Source organism: Carcharhinus amblyrhynchos, chromosome X, assembly GCF_965287045.1.
Source record: "Carcharhinus amblyrhynchos chromosome X, sCarAmb.v2.hapA, whole genome shotgun sequence".
Lineage (NCBI taxonomy): Eukaryota > Metazoa > Chordata > Chondrichthyes > Carcharhiniformes > Carcharhinidae > Carcharhinus > Carcharhinus amblyrhynchos.
In genome coordinates this window covers 5,237,454-5,249,029 of record NC_137359.1, presented here as the reverse complement: position 1 = coordinate 5,249,029, position 11,576 = coordinate 5,237,454, and positions in this window count along the sequence as shown.

Sequence of the window (11,576 nt, the reverse complement as noted above, 5' to 3'; positions counted from 1 at the left end):
GAGATAGGATTTATGACCATTTGGAAAGATGCAGTTTAATCCGGGATAGTCAGCACAGTTTCATGAGAGGTAAGTCCTCACAAATTTGATTGAATTCTTTGAGGAGATAACTAGGTATGTAGATGAAGGTAGAGCAATTGATGTTGTATATATGGATTTTAGGAAGGTGTTTGATAAGGTTCCCCATGGTTGGCTCATGAAGAAGGTAAGGAGGTGTGATACAGAAGGAAATTTGGTTGATTGGATAAGTAACTGGCTGTCTCATAGAAAGAAGCCTCGCAACACCAGATTAAAATCCAACAAGTTTATTTGATAGTAAACCCACAAACTTTTGTGGTTTGCCCCTTCATCAGGTGAGTGGAGAGTTCTGGTCTCAAACAGAGCATATAAAGGCACACACAGTTTACAGAATACTGATTAGAATGCAAGTTTTTACAGCTAATCAAATCTTAAATTGACATTGACATTAAATTAGACATTGATTAGCTATAAAAACTCACATTCTAATCAGTATTCTGTAAACTGTGTGTGCCTTTATATGCTCTGTTTGAGACCAGAACTTTCCATTCACCTGACGAAGGGGCAAACCCCGAAAGCTTGTGGGTTTACTATCAAATAAACTTGTTGGACTTTAACCTGGTGTTGTGAGACGTCTTACTGTGTTTACCACAGTCCAACGCCAGCATCTCCACATCATGTCTCATAGAAGACAGGTGGTGGAAAGAAAATTTTCAGATTGGAGGCCAGTTACCAGCAGTGTACCACAGGGGTCAGTGCTGGGTCCTCTGCTATTTGTGATTTTTATCAATGACTTGGAAGAGGGGGCTGAAGGGTGGGTTAGTAAATTTGCTGATGACACCAAGATTGGTGGAGTAGTGGATGAGGTGGAGGGCTCTTGCAGGCTGCAAAGAGACATTGATAGGATGCAGAGCTGGGCAGAAAAGTGGCAGATGGAGTTTAACCCTGATAAGTGCGAGGTGATTCATTTTGGTAGGACAAACTTAAATGCAGATTACAGGGTCAACGGTAGGGTTCTGAGGAATGTGGAGGAACAGAGAGATCTTGGGGTTCATATCCACAGATTTCTGAAGGTTGCCACTCAAGTGGATAGAGCCATGAAGAAGGTTTATAGTGTGTTAGCGTTTATTAACAGGGGGTTTGAGTTTAAGAGCCGTGGGGTTATGCTGCAACTATACCGGACCTTGGTGAGACCACATTTGGAATATTGTGTGCAGTTCTGGTCACCTCACTATAAGAAGGATGTGGAAGCATTGGAGAGAGTGCAGAGGAGATTTACCAGGATGCTGCCTGGTTTGGAGGGTAGGTCTTATGAGGAAAGGTTGAGGGAGCTGGGGCTTTTCTTTTTAGAGCGGAGGAGGATGAGAGGCGACTTAATAGAGGGTTATAAGATGATGAGGGTGATAGATAGAGTGGACGTGCAGAGACTATTTCCTCAGGTGGATGTAGCTGTTACTTGGGGGCATAACTTTTAAGGTTCATGGTGGGAGATATAGGAGGGATGTCCGAGGTAGATTCTTTACTCAGAGTGGTTGGGGTGTGGAATGCACTGCCTGCTGTGATAGTGGAGTCAGACACTTTAGGAACTTTCAAGCAGTTATTGGATAGGCACATGGAGCACACCAGAATGATAGGGAGTGGGATGGCTTGATCTTGGGTTTGGACATAGCTCGGCACAACATTGAGGGCCGAAGGGCCTGTACTGTGCTATACTGTTCTATGTTCTAGGAGGCTAAGGAAATTCGTCATGTCTGTTATAACTCTTTACAGATGCACTATAGAAAGCATCTTTTCAGATGTTTATTTATTAGTGTCACAGGATTACATTAACACAGCAATGAAGTTACTGTGAAAATTCCCTAGTTGCCACACTCCAGCACCTGTTCGGGTACACTGAAGGAAAGTTTTATTTAGCACGGCCAAAACACCAAACCAACATGTCTTTCAGACTGTGGGAGGAAACCAGAGCACCCAGAGGAAACCCATGCAGACACAGCGAGAATGTGCAGACTCCAGACAAACAGTCACCTGAGGCCAGGAATCAAACCCGGGTCCCTAGTGTTCTGAGACAGCAGTGCCACAGTGCCATCATGCCACAATGTATCACAGCTTGGTATGGGCTCCTGCTCTGTCTAAGACCGCAAGAAATTACAAAGGGTCATGAACAAAGCCAGTCCATCACACAAACCAGCCTCCCATCCATAGACACTTCCCGCTGCCTCGGGAAAGCAGCCAGCATAATCAAGAACCTCAGACATTCTCTCTTCCACCTTCTGTCAGGAAAAAGATAAGAATTCTGAGGTCACGTACCAACTGACTGAAGAACAGCTTCTTCCCTGCTGCCATCAGACTTTTGAATGATCCTATCACATATTAAGCTGATCTTTCTCTACACCCTATCTGTAACTGCAACACCACATTCTACATCATCTCCTCTTCCTTTTCCCAGATGTACTTCATGAACAGTATGTGTTGTCTGTATAGTGCACAAGAAACAATACTTTTCACTGTATCCCAATACAGGTCCAAAGATATGGGGGTTAGGTTGATTGGCCATTCTAAATTGCCCCTTAGTGTCCCGGGATGCATAGGTTAGAGGGATTAGTGGGTAAATATGTAGGGATATGAGGATAGAGCCTGGGTGGGATTCTGGTTGGTGCAGACTCAATGGGCCAAATGGCCTGTTTCTGGTCTGTCGGGTTCTATGGTTCTATGTAACAATAAATCAAATCAAATTTAAGACTCCCTTTAAAACCTACCTCTCTGGCCCAGATTCTGGTCATTTGTCAATATGTGGGCCAGTGTCAAAATCTGTTCGATTTACACTTCTACCTTTGGGATTTTTTTACTTTGTTAAAGGCACTGCATAAATACAAGTTGTCATAGAGTGCCAGACCCAATTCTGCTGTCCAATTTGGAGTCGTATGTTTTGGATTTGATTTTAACTCTTTGCAGTTTGGATTCTGAACGAGTTCCAATTGGCTTTGTCAACTATGATTACATGTATCAAAAACAGAAAATGCTGGAAAATCTCAGCGGGTCTGACAGCATCTGTGGAGAGAGAATTGCACAAGACGACCTTTTATCAGAAGGGTCTCCACAGATACTGTCAGACCTGCTGAGATTTTCCAGCATTTTCTGTTTTTGTTCCAGATTGCAGTGTCTGCAGTAATTTGCTTTTATCCAGTGATTAAATGTAGTCCTGGGCATTTTATTGTGATTCCACCCTTGTGCCCCCGCCACCTCACTGCAGCCATTAGTTGTCCAGCGCATCCACCCTTGTGATACACCACCTTCCTACAGTAATTGGAAAGCAAAAAGACTTATTACTCCATTGGATGATGCTTTATTGACAGCCAAACATCCCTTTTTCCCCTATTTTCAATATTTTTATCTCTGTAAGAAAAAATGGTCAAATGAAATAACAAAAAGAACAATCTTATTTAATGGCGATCTGATTTTTCTTCAGGGTTGTGCACTGCAATGTCCTGGAGATGGATCAGATCCTGGAAACAACAGTCCAATCCTGGAGGATTAGCAACCCTAGTTATACTCTCATCCTGTTAACATATTATTCGTCCATTATAAATTCCAATGTCCAGATATATAATGGAACCCTAGCACTGGGGAGGGGACGTGTTGGTAGGGAGTCTTGTGAACAGCCCGGAACCAAATGTAATGCTGAGTAACTTCCAAACTATATATATAAATGAGTGACAGACCTGAGGACAAATAACCACTGATGGAGTCACGCTGACTGCATGCTGAGCACACTCACTTCAATGGACAGTTGCCAGTATTGGCCAGGACTCCAGAGAACTATCGTACATGGAAATGTTGTCAGTTTATTTAACACACAAACTGTATTTACACTGAGAAGTAACAAGAATATTACTTCTTGGAACATTCTTCAATTAAATATCAGTATTAATTATTAAGAGAACTCCTTGCTGTTCTCTGGTGTAGAAGGCGTATTCTTATACCCCTCCCTATTCCAGCCTAATGATCCTTGTATTTATGCACCCAGTCTTATGCTGTGTTGCCAGGATATTGACTTTAGAATTGTTCAATGCTCAATACTTGAATGGCAGGATATGCTCGAGGGGCTGAATGGTCTGTTCCTGTTCCAATTTCAGACACATTGCTGATTTGTGCATTTTAATCACTAACACTGACAGCTTCTCTGTCACCTTATTCTGAAATTGTTCAAAATGATCAAGCCTTAACAATAGCTTCCCCTTCTACTTATTTCATGTAATCACTGTACCCTTTCTGTAGCACTTTGATTTATCAGAGTTCTCACTGAAACTCCAACACTGTGTACCCACATCGCACTGTCATTGGGGTTCTAGCCCAACAATGTTCCATCATCTCAGTATGGATTGACTCAGTACCACCGAATGCTTTTTGACGAATTGTCACTGTTACATTGGCAGCATGGGGTGAAGTAAGAGAGTGGAAGATCCTTATAGTCTGTGGGCTTAGAGATGGTGTTCAGTTCTCAATGGGTTAAGGCTCATTCAGTGTAATGTGAGACTGATTACATTTACTGCTCCAGAGGGACAATGTTCACTTGTATCTTCTGGCCGTGGACTCCCCTCTCGGTTCCCCTGCCACGTAGGCAGTTCTTGCTTCATCTTTCTGCTGCCTGAAATCAACAGAACCGTACCTTGGAAAAACCAAACAAGCAGAAACACAGTGATGCTGACTCGCTGGAGATTGGTTAGCTCACCCAGAAAGTCATATTTGTTTGGCTTTCAAAGCTGCATGACATAATATGGTGATTAGTGAATGCCCTGTGTTTAATGGACTATATCATCAGAAATGTGTTATTATTGGTCAGACAGACCAAAGGTGAACTAAATGCCTGACCAAGTCTTGCTCTGAGCATGACCTCTGGTTGGAAGATCCAAATGCAGCAATATGGAAATTGTCAACCTTTTACACTACGCTGATATTAAAGATGGAATCTAAGCTTCCATCCAAGGTGTGTCCTAAGCTAGCTGATCTGAACTTGGGCTTCATAATGGGCCCCAACATTCCTGATCGAGAAACATACACCTAAAAAATTGGCCTTGATTTAATGTCTCACCCAAAACACAGCATTCCTTACAGTGCAATACTCACTCAGTATTTCATTAAGAAATGACAGATTATGGGCTCAAGTCCTAGAGCAGGATCAGAACCCACAGCCTTCTGGCTTATAGTTGAGAATGCTGCCCACTAAATAGACTGGGTCTGTACTCGTTGGAGTTTAGAAGGATGAGGGGGGATCTTATAGAGACGTATAAGATAATAAAGGGGATAGATAGGGTAGAGGTAGAGAGATTCTTCCCGCTCAGAAAGGACAGCAGGACTAGAGGGCACAGCCTCAAGATAAGGGGGGGGGGTCAGTTTAGATCAGAGTTGAGGAGGAACTTCTTCACTCAAAGGGTGGTGAATCTCTGGAATTCTCTGCCTGTTGAAGTGGTGGAGGCTGCCTCGCTAAATATATTTAAGTCACGGGTAGATTGGTTTCTGATAGACAAGGGGATTAAGGGGAGAAAGCGGGAAAGTGGAACTGATCCACTTCAGATCAGCCATGATCTTATTGAATGGCGGGGCAGGCTCGAAGGGCTAGATGGCCGACTCCTGCTCCTATTTCTTATGTTCTTACTGCGCTATGGCTGAAGAGTTGCTTCATTGAGGAATGACAGTTGGTCACCCTGGATGACGTATTTGCTTGTTTTAATATCAAAGAGTGTAGGAGTTCTTTACAACCTCTGGCACGAAGGGTAGGCAATAGTTTTGTGGGCTGGCCACATAAGAATTTTGGTATGTTGTCACGGGCCACATATCTGTAATAAAATTAGCTCACCGTCTAAATAATTTTTGAATTCATGATGCATGAATGGTTAGTGCCATTAAAGTTTAATGCATTAAGACATTCTTGCATGATAATTACAGCAAGGACTAGTGAGTTTGTGTTTGCCAGATTGTCTGAATGTTTCTTAAAGTAAATGTTAAATTTAATTCAAGCAACCATCTCATGCGACTGTCTAGCTTTCTCTTCGTCAGACATGTTCTTATATTTTTGCTGCTAGTTTGCTCTCAAAGTGTTGGTTCAAGATGTTGGGTGGGATTTTTCTGGCCGTGCTTGCCTCAAAACTGGAAAATCCACCCCCCCTCCCCCTCCCCTGCCCACTACAATTCCTGTGGTGGGCAGTATGGGAAAATCCTGCAGGTGTCCTCTGAATGTGGCGACACTTTATTTGCAAACGAAGCACAGAGCTTTCCCTGCTACATCCGTAAAGAAATTATACAAATTCCTGCAAAACTGAAAACTATATAACTAATTTTTGCGCAGTTTCCATACTAATCTGTGGAACTCTTTGCTGCAGAAGGCTGTGGAGGCCAGGTTGATGGGCCGAGTGGCCTAATTCTGCTCCCACGTCTTACTAAACCATTGGCTGCTATGATTAGCAACGTGATCATAGCAACCAATCAGGACCCTGCAAGCAGACATTGTCCTGCTGTACAATGTTCACCAATAAAGTAAATTAAAAGTCCCCCAAATGTTATTGCTTCGACTGTGTTTAAATCACCATTTTGATCAAAATGCAGCAATCTGCTTTTGATTTTAAGAGCAGAAGTCTGGTCTGGGAGTCATGACAGGCGGACAGAAGTAATATACAGGCTGGATTCAGCCTGTATATTGCCCACCTCTGCTTTGGCACCTTCCACATGCAGATCTTGCAGAAGGTGACCATCTTGACTGTCAATTAAGTTTTCCTCAGCTTCACCAGCCACAGAAGTGTCTTTTTTATTCATTTGTGGGACATCAGTGGCTGGGCCAGCATTTATTGCCCGTCCCTAGTTCCCTGAAGGCAGTTGAGAATCAACCACATTGGCTCTGGAGTCACATGTAGGCCAGACTAGGTAAGGACGGCAGATTTCCTCCACTGAAGCATCCAGGTGAAGAGCATGATGATGTTGAAAAGAAGAGGCAAAAGTCAAAAAATGGAGAATCGACAGATCCCAAGGCAGAAGCTTAAGCATTCCTTTTGAAGGAAATCTGCCAATTGTCAATTGTCAGAAAACCAATCTGGTTCAGATTTCCTTCACTGAAGGAAATCTGAACCAGATTGGTTTTTCCGACAATTGACAATGGTTTCATGGTCATCAGTAGACTCTTAATTACAGATATGTTTTAAAATTGAATTCAAATTCCCCCATGGTGGGATTAGAACCCAGGTCCCCAGAACATTAGCTGAGATCCCGGACTAATAATCAAGCAATAATACCAGTAGGCCATCACCTATTCATGAATGTTGATTCATTGCCAGCAGTAATAATATATTTCCTGGAACATATGAGCAGGAGTGGGCCATTAAGTGAACTAGTATTTATTTTCTTTCTCACAGATAGTGTCTGGAGAGAAGGATTTTAAAATTCTCATCTTTGTCGTCCATCCATGGCTTCGCCACTCCTTCTTTGTTTAACCTCCTTCAAACCCACAACCCTCTGAAATTTCTGCACTTGTCTAATTCTGGCTTCTTGCTCATCCCTCCATTTCATTGCTCCACTGTTGGTGGCAATACCTCAGTTACCTGGACCTGAAGTTCTGGAATTTCTTCCCTAAACCTCTTCTGCCTCTCTATCTCTCCTTTGTCCTTTAAGACAATCCTTAAAACCTATCTCTTTGTCCATGTTTTTGGTACTGATATCTCCTTATGAGGCTCACCATCAAATGTGCTTGAGAATGCTCCTATGAGGGACCTTGGGGCATTTTACTATGTTAAAGGTGCGATATAAATGAAAATTGTTTATTTTGTCAAAAGTAAGTGTCTTTAATCACTTTAGATCCGCTATGATCATATTGAATGGTGGGGCAGGCTTGTAGGACCTGGTGGCCAACTCCTTTCTTGTGTTCTTGTGTGTTATAGATAGCACTTGATCCATTTGATCGCCAAGACTGGTTTCAATCACGCAAAGGGATCTGAGACGAATTTTCCAGAGTAGTTTTTCCCTTATTGGCCTTACATTTTTTCTCTGTTTTATTGTGTCTCCTAGAAGATGACATGTCTGGTGAGGTTTTGGGGATGGGTGGGGTGGGGGATGGACTAGCTGATCTTTGCCTGCTTGTCAGTTTTGTATGATTCCAGCTGTGGATGGGTGTTGGTTGCAGTGCAAACAATTGGCTTGGAAAGCAGCTGTGGATTGAAGAGCGTTTCAGTGCAATTCAAAGCCTTGATCACTGAGGGCTGAGTTGACCCCGCTAGTAGAATGCATTCATGAAGTTATTAAACTGTTAACCAGTGCACAACCCAAGGGAACGAAACCCTCTGCTGAATTAATCATTATAAATATGCATTGCTTTCCTTTTTTATGAATTCTGTACTCATTAAGGGGAGGGAAAGTTTTGGTGGAACACTGTCTCCTCAGTATGTGCGTCCAGGCTTGGAACAGTATGGACCAAATACAGGTTAAAGCTCCCTCTACTGAGCCTCAATCATATCTTAATTGCAATCTCAATAAAACCTTGGTGTGATGTTTATGTTCCCCATCCTGACCTCCCTCCTGGCACCTCAGAGTGAAACTGCCAGCTTAACACCAGACAAAAGGCGATTTGATGCTCTGAACCTCAGGGCATCCATTGTGTGTGCAAAGTTTGTTTCATGTACAGTCAGAGAGCATGGTCTTTAGTCCCATCAATGTGGATGGGATCCAAGCCTCGACTCCACACTGATCTCCTGATTGACCCCATTGCACTCAATCTACCTTTGCTAAGGGTTTGATTGCAATGGTTTAGAAGTTTGTTCTGTTTTGTGAACCATTAACAATTTTCTCACATTTAAGCTTAAGATGTGGTTGAGATTGGCAGTTGCCTATTTCCAGTTTGCCCTCAGAATGCAGTGGCTCATTCCATTCAACCACAAAAGTCCTTGGAACAACTGAGTGACTTGCTAGGCCAATCTGTGCTGGGTTGGGTTTTTCCTTATTTATTCATTCATGTGATGTGGGCATCGTTGCCAAGACCAGCATTTATTGCCCATCCCTAATTGCCCCTTGAGAAGGTGATGGCGAGCTGCCTTCTTGAATCACTGCAGTGTAAGTATACCCACAGTGCTCTTAGGGAGGGAGTTCCAGGATTTTGACCCAGTGACAGAGAAGGAATGGTGATATCTTTCCAAGTCAGGCTGATGAGTGACTTGGAGGAGAACCTCCAGGTGGTTCTGCTGTTCCCAGGTATCTGCTGCCTTTGTCCTTCTAAACCAATGGTCTCCAAACTCCAATCTGGATGCGGCCTGCTGCAGGCCAGATGTGGCCCACGGACCGTAGATTGGAGACCCCTGTTCTAGACGGATGTGGTCAGATCTGTGTGTGTGTGTGGAAATCACATGAAAGTTTGGATGCGACGTCCTTTTGATAAAATAGTCGGCCAACTCCATTGAGGTTTGCATATGAAGCACGGCTGCTTAAGTGATGTACAGAAGGACAGCATATAACAGTGGTCCAGGATAAGGCAATACCTTCAGAAGAAAAGAGGGAAAAGAATTACTACATCCAGACTAAATATACAGATTTATTTGTGGAACCATCATCATTTTCTGTCTGTTGATTTTCCTGATATTTCTGGTGCTACTGTGCAGAGACATGAGAATAGTGGAAAAAAGAGATTTATTTGATTGAAAGGAAACCTTTGACTCAGGTACAGATCAGTGCAGGGGACAGTGGTAATGTTACTGGACTTAGTAATCCGGATGCCTGGATGTTGCTCTCCACTGTGGCAGTCAGGGGAAATTTAAATTCAATTCATAGAATCATAGAATCCCTACAGTGCAGAAAGAGGCCCTTCGGCCCATCGAGTCTGCACCGAACACAATCCCACCCAGGCCCTACCCCCATATCCCTACATATTATACCCACTAATCCCTCTAACCTCCACAATCCTGGACACTAAGGAGCAATTTCTTAGCATGGCCAATCAACCTAACCCGCACATCTTTGGACTCAATTACTTAATAAATCTGGAACTAAAATGTTAGAAACTATAATGGCCATTCCTGCACTGTTGCTGGGTCAAAATCCTGGAACTCCCTAACACTGTGAATGTACCTATGCCACACAGACTGTAGCAGTTCAAGGGCAATTAGGGATTGGGAATAAATGCTGGTCAGTCATGTTGCAGCTTTATAGAACCTTAGTGAGGCTGCACTTGGAATATAGTGTCCAATTCTGGTTGCCACACTACCAGAAGGATGTGGAGGCTTTGGAGAGGGTACGGAAAAGATTTACCAGGATGTTGCCTGGTATGGAGGGCATTAGCTATGAGGAGAGGTTGGAGAAACTTGGTTTGTTCTCATTGGAATGGCAGAGGTTGAGGGGCAACCTGATAGAAGTCTACAAGATTATGAGAGGCATGGACAGAGTGGATAGTCAGAGGCTTTTTCCCAGGGTGGAAGAGTCAGTTACTAGGGGACAGGTTTAAGATGCGAGGGGCAAGGTTTAAAGGAGATGTACAAAGCAAGTTTTTTTACACAGAGAGTGGTGATGCCTGAAACTCGTTGCCGGGGGAGGTAGTGGAAGTGGATATGATCGTGACTTTTAAGAGGCGTCTGGGCAAAGACATGAATAGGATGGGAATAGAGGGATATGGTCCCCAGTTTTAGTTCAGACAGGCAGTATGGTCAATGCAGGTTTGGACAGCCGAAAGGCCTGTTCTTGTGCTGTAATTTTCTTTGTTCTTTGTTCGGGGTCCTTGTGCATGAGTCGCAAAAACCCAGCTTACGTGGCGAAAAACTGCAGCAGGCGACGGTGCAGAGGGACCTCGGGGTCCTTGTGCATGAGTCACAAAAACCCAACCTGCAGGTGCAGCAGGTGGTCAGGAAGGCGAATGGGATGCTGGCCTTCATAGCGAGGGGGATTGAATATAAAAGTAGGGAGGTCTTGCTGCGGCTGTACAGGGCATTGGTGAGGCCGCAGCTGGAGTACTGTGTGCAGTTTTGGGCACCGTACTTACACAAGGATATTTTGGCCTTGGAGGGAGTACGGAGGAGGTTTACTAGGCTGATACCGGAGTTGAGGGGGTTGAGCTATGAGGAGAGGCTGAATAAACTAGGCTTGTACTCGTTAGAGTTTAGAAGAATGAGGGGAGATCTCATTGAGACGTATAAGATGATGAATGGGATGGATAGGATAGAGGTGGAGAGACTCTTCCCGCTCAGAAAGGACAGTAGGACTAGGGGGCACAGCCTCAAGATAAAGGGGGGGGCGGTTTAGAACGGAGTTGAGGAGGAACTTCTTCACTCAAAGGGTGGTGAATCTCTGGAATTCTCTGCCTGTTGAAGTGGTGGAGGCTGCCTCGCTAAATATATTTAAGACGCGGGTAGATGGGTTTTTGATAAGCAAGGGGATTAAGGGTTATGGGGAGAGGGCGGGAATGTGGAACTGAGCCACGACAGATCAGCCATGATCTTATTGAATGGCGGGGCAGGCTCGAAGGGCTAGATGGCCTACTCCTGCTCCTATTTCAGCAATATTCACATGCCAAGATTAAATAAGGGAAAAGCTAGCTG